This window comes from Glycine soja, chromosome 1 (genome assembly GCF_004193775.1).
Source record: "Glycine soja cultivar W05 chromosome 1, ASM419377v2, whole genome shotgun sequence".
Taxonomy (NCBI): domain Eukaryota; kingdom Viridiplantae; phylum Streptophyta; class Magnoliopsida; order Fabales; family Fabaceae; genus Glycine; species Glycine soja.
In genome coordinates this window covers 9,458,891-9,476,605 of record NC_041002.1, presented here as the reverse complement: position 1 = coordinate 9,476,605, position 17,715 = coordinate 9,458,891, and positions in this window count along the sequence as shown.

Below are 17,715 nucleotides of genomic sequence, written 5' to 3'. Positions count from 1 at the left end.
CTCATTTGTTGTGAAGTGTTGTCATAGCCTCTTTGTCCAACAGTGTTCCATCACAAAACCACTGTAAAATTGTAAATATGAAAATAGTGACATACATAAAACATTGCATTAGACTTTGATACAAAAGTAACAATTAAAACCTGTTATAGTAAACATACCCTATTCCATTCATTCTTCAAACTGCCACTCACTATGCACCACATCCAATGCATGACATAATATCCACACTCATAGCCTTCAGTTTGAACATGACTCTAAATGCAATATGAAATATATTTACTAAAGCTACAACTATGAAAGTAACACATGACAATAACTCAAGAGCACTTTTGAAGAAATAATGACATACCTTTGGTTCAATCCACTGAGGTACAGCTTGATCTGCCTTTCCTTCCAAAGTAGTGGTTAATGTCTTCATTGCATTAGTTTCAAAATCCCATTAACGTATATAATATAAAAATCATTTTGTTTCACCACTACAATTGGTATAATGACTCTAAATTTAGAAGGTAACTTGTTAACTGCAACCTTGATGTTAACATTAGGCTTCTTATGCAAAGAACATAACCAAACAACAATATTGTCCTATGGACACAGAACAATAAGTTGCCAATGTGCCCTGAAGATGAAAAACATTAATTACGCAATTATAATGCAAATTTTTGAACATTGTTTAACATCAAATTCACTTACTGATTCAGATAAGCTCCTAGGTACACTAGTCGTTGTGATTCCTTGACCCGCGTTTGAATGTATTGTTGACATTCTTGACGTCTGTCCTTTGCTTTGTGTATAGACTGAGGTTCAAGGAAACCATGCAGCGGTCCATATTCTAAGCTTGTGCTCCAATCATTCATAAACCTATTTCAAACATTTGATATAACTTTTGTTAATGTTATATTGTAACCAACATTAATTATCAGTTAATATATAATTTGAACAACTACTAAACCAAATTAACTTACATCATCCACAATTGTAGTATGGATATGTTCAAACATTTGTCACCTAAAATTATCTCGGTTACATTTGCATGTGTGATGAAAAAGCCATCTTTAACATTAGGTATCCAAATTTCGCTCCATCCCATGGCAACTCAATTGGCTTTTGGTAAGCATCAAACAAGTTCTTAACCAATTCTCCCAATGGATCAACTGCAGCCACTGCATTGTGCATTCCAGTAGATGTAACCCTTTTTGGCAGATGCTTTTGTGAATCCTCCATGTTTAATGAAAATATCAATTGTGATAATTTTATTTAAAAATGTGAGTGAAATTAATATTTAGAGGGAAAAGAATATACCTCATCAGATACAAGTTTCACAAGATGTATCGGTCACCCAATGAATATGCCAACGGCTTGCCTCACAAACTAAATCTCTGATGTCAGAAAAGGGACATGAGTGTTACCGGGCTAAACTTGGACAACACTCACCCTAACCACATCATCTGTATAAGGGACATTGTGTATGGTGGACGCACTGTCATACACTTTTCCCAATGCCACTAGTTGAGTACATTGATCACCAACTACGTACAAGCCCATAGTATCCACGTGCACATCAGAAGGCTATTTACCTGATGGAATTGTGTCAGCTTCAGCACATCTCCCCTTGGTGCTCACACGTGCAGCTAACACTTATATATCAGGTGCCTCGAGTGGGGGTGAGTGTTGTGATGCAATTTGGGATAATTCTAATTTTATTGCTTGCTTCAACTCTTGTTTAATTATCTCCAAACTACGTTTTTTTTCCTCTTCTACCTTCCTCCTCCGCGCTTCCTGTAGGTTTTTGTTTTCTCCCTCTACTTCTTTCCTTAACTCTTCCTTAAGGTTACCGATGATTTCATCCAATTGTTGTTGATTGATTGATGCAGAAGAACTGTTGGAGTCACGAGAAGCCTATCCAAAATACTGGCTGATTGTTACACCTGTCCCCACCACATGTTCATGACCTGGAAGCTTTTGTTGGACAAGTGGCCTCAATAACTTAAGAGGGGGGGGGGGTGAATTAAGTTTCAAAATTTTCCACTAACAAACTTTTAACCCCCTTCTAAAAGATAGGCTCAGAATGTAGAAGAAGAAGTAGCAATCAATTTAATAATGTTCTTTAAACACACAAGACAAAATTGATTGCAATAACATAAATGAGATAAGGGAAGAGAGAAATGCAAACTCGATTTATACTGGTTCGGCCACTTCCCGTGCCTACGTCCAATCTTTAAGCAACCTACTTGAGATTTTCACTAACTTTGTAAAAATCCTTTTTACAACTTCTAAACACCCGAGGAATCCCTTTCCCTTGTGTTTAGGAAACTCACAGTTCAAGAGACAACCACTCTCTTGATTACAACTGACTTTTTGAGATGAACATAAAGATTTCTCTCCTTTAGAGTGGATGATACAAATTAAAGTTCCTAGAGGAATTTCTATCAATAGAGATGGTAATACAATTTGAAGTTCTTGGATGAACTCTCAATAGATTTGTAAGTGTTTGCCCAGAGTTGTTGAGAGAACATTTGGCAATAAAGTTCTCTTAGAATATCTCTCCCTTGCTTTTCGAAGTCAGACACACACATATATAGGCCCTTCATGCCTTTTCAAAATGGTTTGAAGAGATATGTCTTTTCAAAAAGTTTTTTTTATGAAATTCTACACTGGTAATTGATTACAGGTTTCTGGTAATCGATTATATAGTTATATTTTGAAGGGTCATGACTTTTCAAATTGAATTTCAAGAGTTCCGTTGTTGGTAATCGATTACACATCAATGGTAATCGATTACAACTTTTAAATTCAAATTTCAAAAACCCTTCTAAAACCTTGTTTTTCAAAATTTTCTTCTGGTAATCGATTACACTACCTGGTACCAAAGCCTTGGATATTGGAAACAATGTGTTTTGAGGCAAAAGCTTGATCTTGAATTAATCTTGAAGCAATGCTTGTTTGTTGAAGCAACCTTGTATTAATCTTGAAGCAATGCTAAACCTTTGAATGTTTGTTGAAGTAATCTTGAAAGCAACCTTGTTTGATTATTCTTTGGCATCATCAAAATCATGTATTCATACATTTACAGCTTTGGTCAGCCAATAACAGTGTTCAATATGTCATGACGACCATGCAGAACAAAGCTTCCCTACATCATCTGTTCTTCTAAAGAGTCTTGTGAACAACACAACATGACAATCAACATAATGTAGGTTCTTATTGTACAATATACTAAGTCAGACTGTGAAACACAAAGGTAATTACTCATAATTTTGTCTGATATTTCTTGGGCCGTTGTAGAGGTCATCTGCTCATATCGTTTTGTGCGGGCCATCTTCCACTTCATATGTCTTGAAACGGGGGATGGTGGGTCGACACTCAGTGATGAATTTTTAGTAAACTCTGCTTGGTGTTCTGATGTCTTCCTTTTCTAGTCCATTAGTCTTTTTTCTAGCAGATCATAACCCCCATAAGACAGTAAGTGGGGGTAGTCATTGTATTTTTGAATTTCCTGGGTCGTTTTCCATATTCCCTTACAAATAACCAAGAACATTTTCGACAAAATTAGTAAATAAATAAATGATAAGAATTTCAATTTTAAATAAAAAAAACTACTTAAATATATCTGCTAGTTAGGGGTTTGGCAGCTTTTTGCAAATTTGGCCCAAGTTGCTGCATTAATATCGTACTTAATAGAAGGATCATCTTTTTGTTGACTGTCATTGTGAGCATAAACATATTTGTCATCTAGGAGGACTTAAATTGCCTCCATCTAGTAGCGACTGTTGACATCACCTTCTTTCTAGCATTGTCACCTTCAAGGACGTCAAATTTTCCCTCCAAATCGAAATTGTTATGTAACAGTTAGTGAATAATCATATTTTGAAATTAATTAAACAAAATCGAATACAAATGTCAACTTAAATATGCACTTATGAAAATGCCATCCTATACTAGGTTCTTTAAAGATTCTAGTACATCATTCCAATTGGAGTGGAGAATAGGAATTTTTTCTTGTGCTACAGCCCCCAAATAACTATGGAGCTTTTCTTTATGGGGGCATGATCCTCTCTGAGTGGCAGGATTGACGTTAACTATTGGTCATGGTTGATCCAAACTTCAGACAGTCAACCTTTTCAGTCGAGTCGATTGTCTAGTCCTCCTAGACGTTGCCTTCGAAGGAATATCTGATTGTGGAGGGGACCTTGGGGGTGTTGCCATGAGTCTACGCAAGTCAAACAAATTGAGTTAGGACATAATCAATTATATAAACAACATATAAGCATTAACTTGAAAATATCCAAATTCAGAAATGTATAACAATTATGAGATATGTTATATACATTACTTTGTTCATACGTAGTTATGTACGAGTATTATCCCATAAACCTTCATGATGATTGTTACGATTTACATGTACATCATCCTCCTGGTCTTCCCCATTTATGAAAGGTATTTGTTCACAGAAAGCTGGCATCTCGCTGACATCAAGTGTTGAACCATCAATACGGTCACCGATACAAATTGTTCTCCCTTGTAGAACCACTGGCCATCTTGAGTCGCATGGATCTTGGACATAAAACATCTGTCTAGCTTGCACTACCATGATGAATGGATCGTCGTTGTAAGCAACCTTTTGAAGGTCTACCAAAGTAAATCCCATTTTGTCTTGATGTACTCTGGTATTTCCATTAACCCACAAACACTTGAAAACAGTCACTCTAAATTCACTATAATCAAGCTCCCAAATATCTTTAATGACTCCATCGTAATGGATGGACGTTTGAATCAGATTGTTATCAGAAGCACTACAAAAGTGATCTGAATGACTGTGAACACTGACCCCACTGTTCTGCACGCTATTGTTCGCATCCTGTGACTTTGTGTAGAAAGAACAGTGATTGATATCATATCCCTTCCAAGTTGGAACATTTAGATATGGACCAACAACTAACAATCTTAATGTCTTCGAAGCACTATCATCTACAAAGATTACTTCTCTAAACCAATTGATGAAAGTTCTATTGTGCTCTTGCAACAACCTCATCTTGTTCATTTTTGGATGAGTATCTGTGACATGTTTTTTGTGAGCATCTATGTACGGGATGACCTTTACTGTGTTGTTTAATACGTATAGATAATCTTGTGACAGCTGATGGTGACCTATGGTTACAACATTAAATCCTCATGTACCCCTACCTTCAATCATGGAGTCATAACGACTTTGAGGAACCCAATTGGTGTAGCGGTATTAATATACTCTGAACAAAATTCAATAGCTTCTTCAGCAACATATCTTTCAATCATGCTTGCTTCTTGATGTAAGCTCCATTGGAGCTTGTAGGCCTAGGATCTTCTTCATCAATGGATTCCTTTGCTTCTTGGAAGATGAATAGCAGCGGAATGGAGAAGGAAGAGAGAGAGGAGACGCCACTTCAAGGAGAAGATGAGTCTAGAAGAAGCTCACCACCATAGGAGGTCATGGATAAGAGCTTGGAGGAAGAAGGAGATGAATGAAGGGAGAGGGAGAGAAGAGCACGAAAATTTGTGCTCTAAGAGAGCTCTGAAATCTAAAGTTTAATTTTAAAATGATCAAAGTTGCCAAAAAAATGCACACACATGACCTCTATTTATAGCCTAAGTGTCACACAAAATTGGAAGGAAATTTGAATTTCACTTGAATTTGAAATTGAATTTGTGGAGCCAAATTGTGGAGCCAAAATTTCACTAATTATGATTTGTGAATTTCAGTTATGGTTCAGCTCACCAATCCAAGATCAATTCCAAGATTCTCCACAAAGTGTGCTTAGATGTCATGAGGCATGTAAAGCATAAAGGACATGTACAAAGTGTGACTATATGATGTGGCAATGGGGTGTAGTAAGCAAATGCTCACCTCCCCCTCTAAAATTTAATTGGATTGGGCTTCTACCAATTCAATTAAATTTATTTCCCAACACACACATCAAATATTCACTTAGTGCATGTGAAATTACAAAACTACCCCTAATACAAAAACTAGTCTAGGTGCCCTAAAATACAAGGGCTGAAAAATCCTATATTTCTAGGATACCCTACCTACATTATGGAGCCCTAAATACAAGGACCAAAAAATAATAAAATTCTAATCTAATATGTACAAAGATAAGTGGGCTCATACTTAGCCCATGGGCCCAAAAGCTACCCTAAGGCTCATGAGAACCCTAGGGCCTTCTCTTGCATCTTTGGCCCAATCTACTTCGAGTCTTCTATCCAATGCCCTTGCAGGATAAGATTGCATCACCTTTGGTCGATATTGATTCTTTGTATATCCTTTCAACACCTTCATGTACCACTCAATCGGATACATCCAACGTAAAAAGACAGGCCCACAAAACCGAATCTCCCGCACAAGATGAACTATTAAGTGAATCATGATGTCAAAAAATGACGGTGGAAAATACATCTCCAATTCACAAAGGATGGTGGAAGCTTCATTCTCCAAATTATCCAACTGCTGAGGGTCAATAACCTTGCTACAGATAGCATTAAAGAAAAAACACAAGTGAGTTATGACAAACCTAACATTTTCAGGAAAGATACCATGAATGGCCACTGGCAACAATTATTTCATTAACACGTGACAATCATGAGATTTCAAACCAACCAATTTCAAATCCTTAACTAACACATGGCTATTAATATTTGAAGAGTATCCTTGTGGCACTTTCAGATTTTTGAGACAATGACAAAAACTTTTATTCTCTGTCGTTGACATTGTGTGACATGCTGGGGAAAAATACGTTCGATCACCTCGTGAAATTGGATGTAGTTGGTCTCGTATACCCATGTCAACCAAATCTTGACGACATTTGAAACCATCCTTTGTCTTGCCCTTAATGTTAAGAAGGGTGTCAATCAAACTATCACACACATTTTTCTCGACATGCATAATGTCCAGACAATGTTGTACATGTAGATCACATCAGTAAGGAAGATGAAAGAATGTTGACCTTTTCTTCCAAATGTTATTCCCAGGCACATCCCTTTTTTGTGTCTTACCAAAAATAGTTATGATGTCTTTAACCAGATCATAAACTTCGTGTCCAGCTAAGGGTTTAGGTGCATTTTCAATCTCATTTTGTCAATTAAATGTTTTCTTCAATCGCCAATATGGGTGATAAGGTTTCAAAAATCTTTGGTGCCTTGTATATACTGTCTTCTTTCCATGTTTAAGTTGGATGTAACTAGTGTTTTTCTCACAAATAGGACATGTGTGGTGTCTTTTGACACTATATCCGCTCAAATTCCCATAAGTCGAAAAGTCATTAATGGTGCAAAATATCATTGCACGTAACCTGAAGGTTTGTTGAACACTCTAATCATACACATCAACTCCTTCAACCCACAATTTTCTCAAGTCTTCAATCAAGGGAGTTAGACATACATCAATATCATTTCCTGGCTATCTTGGACCTGCTATCATCATAGACAACATAATGTATTTTTGCTTCATGCACAACCAAGGAGGAAAGTTGTAAATCATTAGCAAAATAGGCCATGAACTATGGTTGGTGCTCGAGTTTCCAAAAGGATTCATTCCATCTGAAGCAAGACCAAGCCTTAGGTTTCTAGGATCCTCTCCAAATTCTGGATACAACCGATCAATTTTCTTCCATTGTGGAGAATCAGCTGGATGTCAGAGCAACCCATCAATTATTCTACAATCTACATGCCATCAAAGGTATTTTGCATCGTTCGCATTAGCAAAAAATCTCTTAAACCTTGGCATTATTGGAAGATACCAACAAACCTTTGCTAGACGACTATTGTTTGTGCTTACATCATCACTACATTGGCCATTGTTCAGTTTGTAGCATGATACCCCACATGTTGGGTAATTGTGCATTTTCGCAAACTGATTTCTATACAAAATATAGTCATTAGGGCATGCATGAATTTTTTTGGTACTCCATACCCATGGGACATAATATTTTCTTTGCCACGGTGAAGCTTTTGTCACTCTACCCAAATCTGGCCTTCAAGTTGACCAAACCTAACACCACTGATAACTGAGTGAAGGTTGTGCATCCCAAATATAATGGCATCTTCAAATTTGTTTGTAATTTGTCATAATAAGTTGTATGAGCTTGTCGAAAGCCCTCTTGCCCAAGATCACGTATCATGTCTTCCATACGATCTGTTGTTTGTACATCATTCACCTTAGTGTCAGGGGTTGTTGACATGTGTGGCAATTCACCATGCCATATCTAATTTGTGTAAGTCAGACTAAAGCCATCACATATAAGATGTGATCTAATGTCATCCAATGACTGACATCTCCTATTCACACATTTAACACAAGGAAAAAAAATATTTTTCACCTAATGCTGGTCTATTTTCTTGCGCAAACTGCAAGAAACTTTCAACCCCCTTCTGATAGTCGTCACTTATGAACGGTGCTTTAATCCAATCGATCCATGTTTTGTAGTCTGTGATACCGACTACGTTATCATATATGCATGAAAATATCACTTTTTCCATATAAAGGTAAGGCCCTATCCCCATTCAGGAACTCCCATTTTTACTTCATTCATGTGTACAAGTTAAGTACGTTATGATAAATTTGATAAAATTTCGGCAGCATTTCGCATTAGTCTCCAAGTACATGAAATGAAGGTGATCACATCAACTGACCACAATCAAGTATGCACCTAGAGAACAAAGCAATATGCACAAAAATGAAATTTCATCAAATATAACACAACATACTTAAGTGGAACATCAAACTGTCCGTATTAATCACTATATTGAATCTCAAATGGGAAACTAAGGTTCACTCATAATGCATACAATTTTAATAATAAACAATATTCATATATTAACACAAATCTAATATCCAATTAAGTGGGACAACAAGATACATACCTTGAAAGATGCTTGTAACAATAACTATGAGTGTGGTGATGGTGGCTTCAAATTGTATGAATCTATCTTCATTGAAGCTACAAGAAGATAAATGCGTGTTAACTTCCTTTGCCACTGAAATAGTAGTACCTACAACCAATAGGAGGCAATATGTGTAGGTGAGAAACTTAAGCAGTAATTTAAAATACATTGAAATGCATATATTCTTATCTAAGATTGTGTACTAATGTAGCGATGCATGGGTTTCTATTGGTGTTGGTGACACTATTGATGACAATGATAGTACAGGTTACAAACCCTTAATGAATCTTGAAACATACATTAACCCTGGTAAACCCCCTAGACCCAACTCACCTAAACTTTACCATAAAAAATGGGTCAAGCCTTTTAATAATTTTCTCTACAAATTCTACCCTCAAAGTGTTGGTTATAATTAAGCCATGCTTAATCAGAACCAATTCCATTAGACCTATCTGGAACTTTGCTAAAAAATGCTAAAGATAATCACAAAATTTTACAATTTATGTCACATTGATAGAAATTTTGATCAATTTTTACCAGCATTGCTAGTAGTTTTGGGCATAGGATTCAAAAGATCCAAAAGACCTATGCAGTGGCAGTGGCAATAAATGGAAGAATGCTTGCTTTCAAGCCTCTTCGGAAGCATTGTAGGGCCAACTTGCCAATCCAGACTTGTCTTAATTGGCTATGAGCACGCAACATTTGATGCTTAATTTGCATCACATGCAAAATGACAGTGTTGTTTCCTTTACAAATTCAACAACACCATGCCTTCTGTAAAACAACAAGCGTATCCAAGGTTATCAAACTCGAGAGTTTACATAAACTCATGAGAGTTTTATAGACTCAACTCGTAGACTCAACTCGTAGACTCGTAAGAGTCTATTTCATATAAAAATAAAAAAAAATATCTATAAATAATATACTAATTAAACATTTCAAATATAATAAAGCAAAACAGTAAATCATAAAGTTCAGAATATTTAAATAATCAAGTATAGTAATAATACATCACTAGTAGAGTAGAGGTTATAGTAGTGGTAGATCATTCTCATCGAGGATTTCATGTTATTAGAGAACAAAAGTTTGATATTATTAAAGGTGAAAATTTTGTATTTGAGAATAACGCACTAAATGAAGATATGTTGAATGCTAAACACACATAAAACAATAAAAAATGACTTAGATTTTAGTCGTATTTTTTTAACTTGCTAACTCGTTAACTCGGTGATAAACTCAAGAGTCTACCGAGTTTACTAAGAGTTTACCCAGAGTCTACTAAAAAAAGAGTTTACTCAAGAGTCAACTCGCAGAGGACAAGTGGACTTGTAAACTCGTAAGAGTTAGCGAGTTAACTCGAGAGTTTGATAACCCTGGGCGTATCACAATTCACAACAGTCCATCACAAGTTGCATAACAATAGAATGATTTTTTGTTTGCATTTAACTCAAATGGTTATGGCAGGTGAAGTTTAGAACATCACATGTTGTCATAGGCTAGCTATACCAATGAAATCCGCCACCTTTGTTTCGACACATTAATTAAGAAGTTTGAATATAAGGACAATTGTATAGTGCACCCTTAACTAAGAAAAGAAAATTATTATTTCAGTCCTTGAAAACATACATGTTTTGTTTTGTACATTTAATTTTTCAATTTTAATTTTAACAATTTAGTTTTAAAATATCTTATACCTTATTCTTCATTTATCTTTGGTAAGTTTACTTCTGAGGATCTAATTAAAGATAATAGACTTGAACCCCACACTCTACGGCGAGGTTTACGGGGCTTTGGACTCTCCAATTTAAGTAACTAATTTTTCTAGTGTGATTGTTCTAAGGTTCTTCTCATGAGTCCTTTCTATTCCAATAGATGTTATAACAAATCAAACTAAATAAAGAGAGGTGTTTACATTTAATAGTGTCTCATAATATCTCAAATAAGGTTTTCTCTAAGAAAGATACATGTAGAGGAAAAAAAAAGAATCAAATAACAATTTTCTAGTTAAAAGAATTAGTAAGGTAATGCATTATAGGGGATGTTGGCAAATATTTTATTTGAGCATCCCAAGTGCAACATGTAAATTTATTTATCATAAGTTTCTAGTGTTTGTTATGCTGTATATGGGAAAATGTCTTCTAGGTACATTGCTCTTGAAACGAAATGTTGTTTAAGGTGCAGATGCATGCACACAAAAAAAGATAACAAGAATCACCTTCTCAGCCATACTATTAATTACATGTGATTCCTACACTGCTCCCCTTACTCTTTAATCAACTCCTTAAGTACCCTTTCCCCTTCTATACTCCTAACACAAGCCACCAACCCAACACAAGTACCAGAACTTTTATGATGTAATGAATTATGCTAACAAATCAATTCCTAAGGTAGAAGAAACATCATTGTTCATTGCCCCCTTTGTCTCCTAATATCACTAAACACATTGCCACCATAACACCTCATGATTTCCATTATTCAGTCACTTAAATCATAAACTATAGCAATTTGAACCAACCTTGCTCATATGTCCCCCAATAACAGCATCTTAATGCTAGCCTAGATTCTAGGCTTATGAAGGAAACTTTTGTTTATAACTCACAACATTGTTTGCGCTAGCTAGGATTATTTAAATCCACCCCTCACTTATACTTTGAAGAAAGACACAAAGTGAAAAACTAATTCGAATAGAAAACAACTTCAATTATCCACATTACCATTTAGAGATAAGTTATACTATTGAATTATGGTTGACAAGATGGGATTATTATTGAATTGATTCATCACAAAGGGGGAAGAAGGGGAATATACCGGCAATGTCTAGTGTCCTTTGTTTGTGTACTACCACTATTTGCTCAAACCTCAAAGCACTTCATCTTACCTCCATGGAATAAATTAAATCACTTTAGTTACAAAATTGTTAGCCTAAACTATTACAAAGCAATCAAAAAGGTAAAGAGACCCACATTATTGTCACATGCATGCACATATACTACAAAAATAGTTGGCTTGCACACTTATAATTCCTAAGTTTAGGTTCATTTTCTACCATGTTACTATAAATAGATTGAAGTCATACTAATTTCCAATCAAGCATCCGTTGTGTTTGGTGCACTACAACGAAGAAAAAAAATGGAACCTATTTCTACAATGCCAAGTACTACGACTCATTAACCAGTAAGGTCCATTAGTTTGCCCAAGAGATTGCACCCTTCTTCTCAAAGAGTTGAAGCACTTTTGAATCATCTTAAGCCTCACACATGTTTGGAAGCAGAGACAATTGAAAGTGATTTGATGGTGCTTGCTGAGTTGTACAACTGCATGGAGGACTCTTCAATTCTTCACAGACCCAACAAGCACTTTTGCACTACCAAAATGGGAAACTATTGGAAGAGGCATTGTGTGGCTCAGTGACACTCCTAGATGCATGTGGCACAACAAAGGATTTATTGTTGGCTCTAAAAGAACATGTGCAAACTCTTCAATCCGCCATGCGCAAAACAAGAGGAGATTCGAGCATCGAAAACATATCTAAATTGGGGCTCAGCTTCAGTTAAGGAACCACTACTTATGCACTTCAACGAACCAGTGAAAGCAAGATGACGACAGAGCGGCATAGGAGATGGCAGAGCGGGCTGCGATGTCAACATGGAGGGCACCATGTCACTAGGCTAGGGCACAAACAAGTCATTGTCGGGGGTTAATGAACAAGATTCAGATCGAGCTAGCTAGGTCGCGACTGAATGAAGGACAATAATCACGTGCTGAAATCACTAAGCAAATAAAGACAGTTTTTGGGTTTAAACTGTCTTTGTACAAAAGCAGAAATTTACAAGTTTGTCATCACCTACTATTCAAAGACAGGTATGTGGAAACGTCATCGTTGTCTTCTTGCTTATCACAAAAATGTCACCATTGTACTTTCTAAGACAGTTCGTTAGAACCATCTTAGAATCACCAACATAAATAACACATTTTTTAGTAGTGTAATTTTAGAATATTAATTTTTGTTAGCAAAGTATGTAGAAGAAAACAAAACTCAATAAAAATATCTCTAATAAGTTCACAAATTGTGTTAGCATGTGTCTTTGTATATGTTGTTTGAAAAGAGAAGAATTCAATGATTATTCATTTATCAAAACTAAAAGTGAAAATTTTAATAGATAAATATCTAATACAAATTTCTTTCAAGTAGTTTTTTTTTCTTAATTTTTTTCTTAATCATTCAACTTGTCTTATATCTTCTCTCGCTAAGAATTAATAAAAGAAAAAGATAGGTGGAATAAAATTGATAGAAGTATTAGAAATTTTAATATTGAGAAATCATATTGATAAAGTTCACTAATATTTTAGTTTGTATACTGTACGGGATAAGTAATTTTTATATAATTGAAATTTATAATAAAAATTGAATATAATAATTATATTATAGTTAAAATTCATAATAAACAAATATCTTTAAACAAAGATATTGAAATTCAATAAAGAGGATAAATTGAAAGAGAGAGGTGGTTAAGAATATCAAATACACTTAAAAGAAAAGATAAACGAGGGTTTTAAGATGGTTGAGAGGAATGTTTTTGATAAGTTATACAGGGTAGTATGTGAAATGCACAATTAAAGGAGATAAAGAAAATATTAAGAATTCCTAATTGAGAGAATAAGGAGAGAGGGGCTACCATTCTCTAGCGACAAATAAAAAAGAGAGGGCTATCATTCTCTAAGCTCGTGTATATTCTATATGAGATAGGAACTATCATTCTCTAATTTTTCAATTAAGTTTGTAAAGACAAGCTAGTTGTAAACCAAATTATCCAGCATCAACAAGATATAGCACAATTAATAGATAATTAAATTTCTTAAACATTCTTAAATTGGGTTGTCTCTAAAGTGAACAACCAATAAAAATACTTATTGACCATTTCAATTTCTTTTAAAAAATAAAATTTTAGATATAAAGAGATTTGTGAATGTTGTAGTTTTTATAATGATGCAGTTATGGCTTATGGATTTTTTTTTCTTCATGTTTTAGCTGATAGTGCTTATTGCTTAGTTTTCTTTCACATAGTTTAACGACCTGGTTTGCCACCAAAATAGTTACATATAAGGTGAATTATTCTTTTATTCTTACTAATAATATTATGAAATTTTATATAAAAATATTTCTTTTGTGAATATATTAAAATGTTCATAAATAAAATATATTTTGTCCTGTTTTTATTTAAGTAAATAATTTTAACTTAATTATGATTTAAAAAGCATTATTAGATATGTTTTTCCATCTTTATATGATTTAATATAATAATAAAAATATAAAAATTAGCTGGTATAATTAAATTTAAGGCTATAGTATTTAATCATTAAAATTTATCTATAAAATCTAATCACCAATCCAAATTGACTTTGCTTTTTTCCCAATAGCCGATTGGTAGTGAACAGATTTTAAAAATTTGGAGATGGATTGTTTCTGTGTTTAATTTTTCCAGTTATAAAAATAAAACATTTGCATATCCCTTTTAAATCCTACCCGACAAGCCAAAAAAAAAAATAGTTTTTGTAAACTGCTTCCAAAATTACAATTTTTTTAGTTTTTAAAATTAAAAAATTAAAACATCTCTAAGTTGTTTTGTTTTTTTTACTCTCAAATTTTATTAATTATGTTTTTCCTTGCTCTTTCACATCTTCTTTCCACACTTCTACTTTCTAAAAATTAATTATCTTTTGAAAAAGGTTTTATAAAATAAAAATTTCAAAAATAAAAGATAAAATACAATCAAACACACCTTAGTGAAACAAATATGAAAACGTTTTTAATTTACGTTAAAAAACTTACGTAAATTAATCTATGTATGCCAAAATTAAGAACAAAATCAATAAGGGAAAATATGTTTCCTTTTGTCTTTTTAGTTTTTTGGGCTCATGGTAATAGCTTTTCCTTGGGATCAAAGGTATTTTGAAGGAGAAAGTTTTATACTTTTTCTACAAATTTTTTTTTTCATTTTCAATAAATTAAAAGACATTTTTTATCATTAGATTTTTATAGATTCGCAATAGGATTCATTTATTTGTAAGATCCACATATAGTAACGATTCATATAAAGAAAGAAAATAATATATTTTTATAATACTTAATTATTATGAGAAATGAGAACTATAAATATGAATTATATAATTATATTTGCATCTGGTCAAGATAATAAGTTAGTAGGTGCTGATATGACCACTTAAAAAAGTCATATGCATATTTTTTTTTTTATTTTGACTATTCAAATATAATCTAATAAGCTAATGGGTGAATACATAGTGTGGACTCCAATCAAATTGAAAATTTACAAGGGTGGTAAAAGAGTTAAGAAAATACTAGTGTTTATTTTTTAAAAAGGCAAATACGGCTAAAGGTTAAAAATTTAACATACGAGTGAATGTTAAAATTTTAATTTTATAGGAAAAATTGACCATTGAAAAGAGTATTAGGCATTGGCATTCTATATGAACAAAATGTTAGAATTTTTCTATAAGTTTTTGGGGCTGTAATTAATAAGATAATTAATATTATAATTTATTTGATGATATTTAAGTTCATTAATATTATGATCAATTAGCATGGACTTTGAACACCTGAATGATATTCATCTATGTGGGAAATAATGTAGGCCTTACTAAAGTGTTTATAATAGGAAATGTCTATCATTCATAAATAGTGTAATTAAGTCACCTTTGTTGTTATGATATACAATTGCTCACTTTGCGATTTTAACTTTATATAAAGTATGTTATTTTTGGACGAATTTTTCTTATATGAAAAGGAACTTTTAGGGATAGATGAATTAGAGAGAAGATAAGAAATTATTATTATAAGAAATTTAATTTCATAAATAGGTTATGTATTTATTTTTAACTAATAGGAAAAAATAAAAAAAATAATAAGCAAAAATGTGTAATAGAGCATGTAAGATTTTATTTGTATGAGTTCATCGTAATAATAATTATTATTATAAGAAATTTCATAAATAGGTTATATATTTATTTTTAACTATATATATATATATATATATATATATATATTATATAGTTAAAAAAATCTTATAAAATATCTTTGCGAATTCATTGTGTATATGTTTTATTATTTATTAAGTTCCTTATTTTTATATATTTTTTCTCATCAAAGATATCTTTCAACTGATAGTCAGAGATTAATTGCTTTCAAGATATAAATTTTATTGAAATAGACTTTCTTTTCGTAAAAATTTGTCTCTATATATATGAACAATAATTGAAGTCTTTGAAAACATGTTTAAATTAAGAATCAAAGTTATTTACCAATTATTTTTGAACTTGTATATCCAATTGATTTCTATTGCATACACAATAATTCAAATGTGAAAAATGCAAGTAGAAGATTGCGCAATAAACATTTTTTCATCATGGGATATAAGAATGTCTGAATTCGAAGTCTAAAGTGTCCTTCTAATAACTATGCTTGCAGCCAAAAGCAATGGCAAGCGAAAAGTAATTTACAGTTACTAGGTGTCAAGAAGGCCACGTTCTTGCAGTAGAAGTAAGATATATGGGAAGGACTGCCCTACGAAGAAGACATCATAAAATCACTGTATCTACAAAAGACATCCTATCATATCATGTCTAAAAGGACTATAAGTTTGTTGGTAGCTGAACTGACATCATACATAACATAGAATAGGTGGCTAGGTGCATGGTTGGGTATAGTTGATCTTTTTTAAAAAAAAATAGTAAACATCTTTAAAAATGTGTTTATTTATGTAGACAAATGTTGTATAGTATGTACGCTAAAGAATGTATAACGTCACATTAGTTCACAAAAGTAGACGAGTCAGATAATATAAAAATAATGGGGGATTAATTATTAAGTATGATGTAGGTGCTGTACATAATTAATATGCAACTATGTAAGATATAATTCGTTCCGTACTATATTAAATAATTGTACCTTCTGAAGTTCATTGGCGGGTGTATTTTATCAAATATATATATATATATATATATATAAACTTATTCATAGGGGCAAGCTACCGTGCACGGTATGTAACTTGTAAATGGTGTACAAAAAATAACTGTCTTTCCAAAGTATTATTGTGAGCCTTTTACACTTTACCATCACATCTCATCTTCTCCTTAATTACTCTACCATCAACCACCGTTTGTCGCTATCATAAACGATTTTCGATAGCGGTGCACCCTCTCACTACTGTCTCGATAGTTCCTCCATCGTTATTGGCGGCCGATTACCATCCACCACAGCAAAAAAACATAATCACTGTTACCCACTAACCCTCCTGCACTCCCTTCTCCCCCTCGTAACATTATGTTTTTTGTAATCTCTAATTAAGTAGTTTAATTAATTCACAAAAGTAATTAAATTTAAATTAAGTATTGTAATTAATTAATTAATTATGGGGTGATGGTTTGTAGTGTTTATATTCATGTTTATAATTATGTTTATGCTTAAATCATGTTTTATGTGTGATTAGTTAGTTTTTATAGTATTTTTGGCTTAAGTGAGTAGGCCTTGAGTGATGGGAACGGGGTGGTGAGTTCATTGAAGTGTTGGGTGTGAAGAGAAGGAAGTTAGAGAGTCATAAAACTCCGGCAAACCCTTTGAAAATACGAACCCAAAGGAAGCTTGAATTTTGGTCCTCCTTGTGCAAAAGGAAGCTTATTTCTCCTCTTCTTGTTGTTTTTAATGTGGTAAGAGCCTTCTTTTTCCCCTTTTGCTTCCATTTTTGTTTTCCTCAAGGAGCACTCATGGGAGCTCATGAGAAAGCTTGT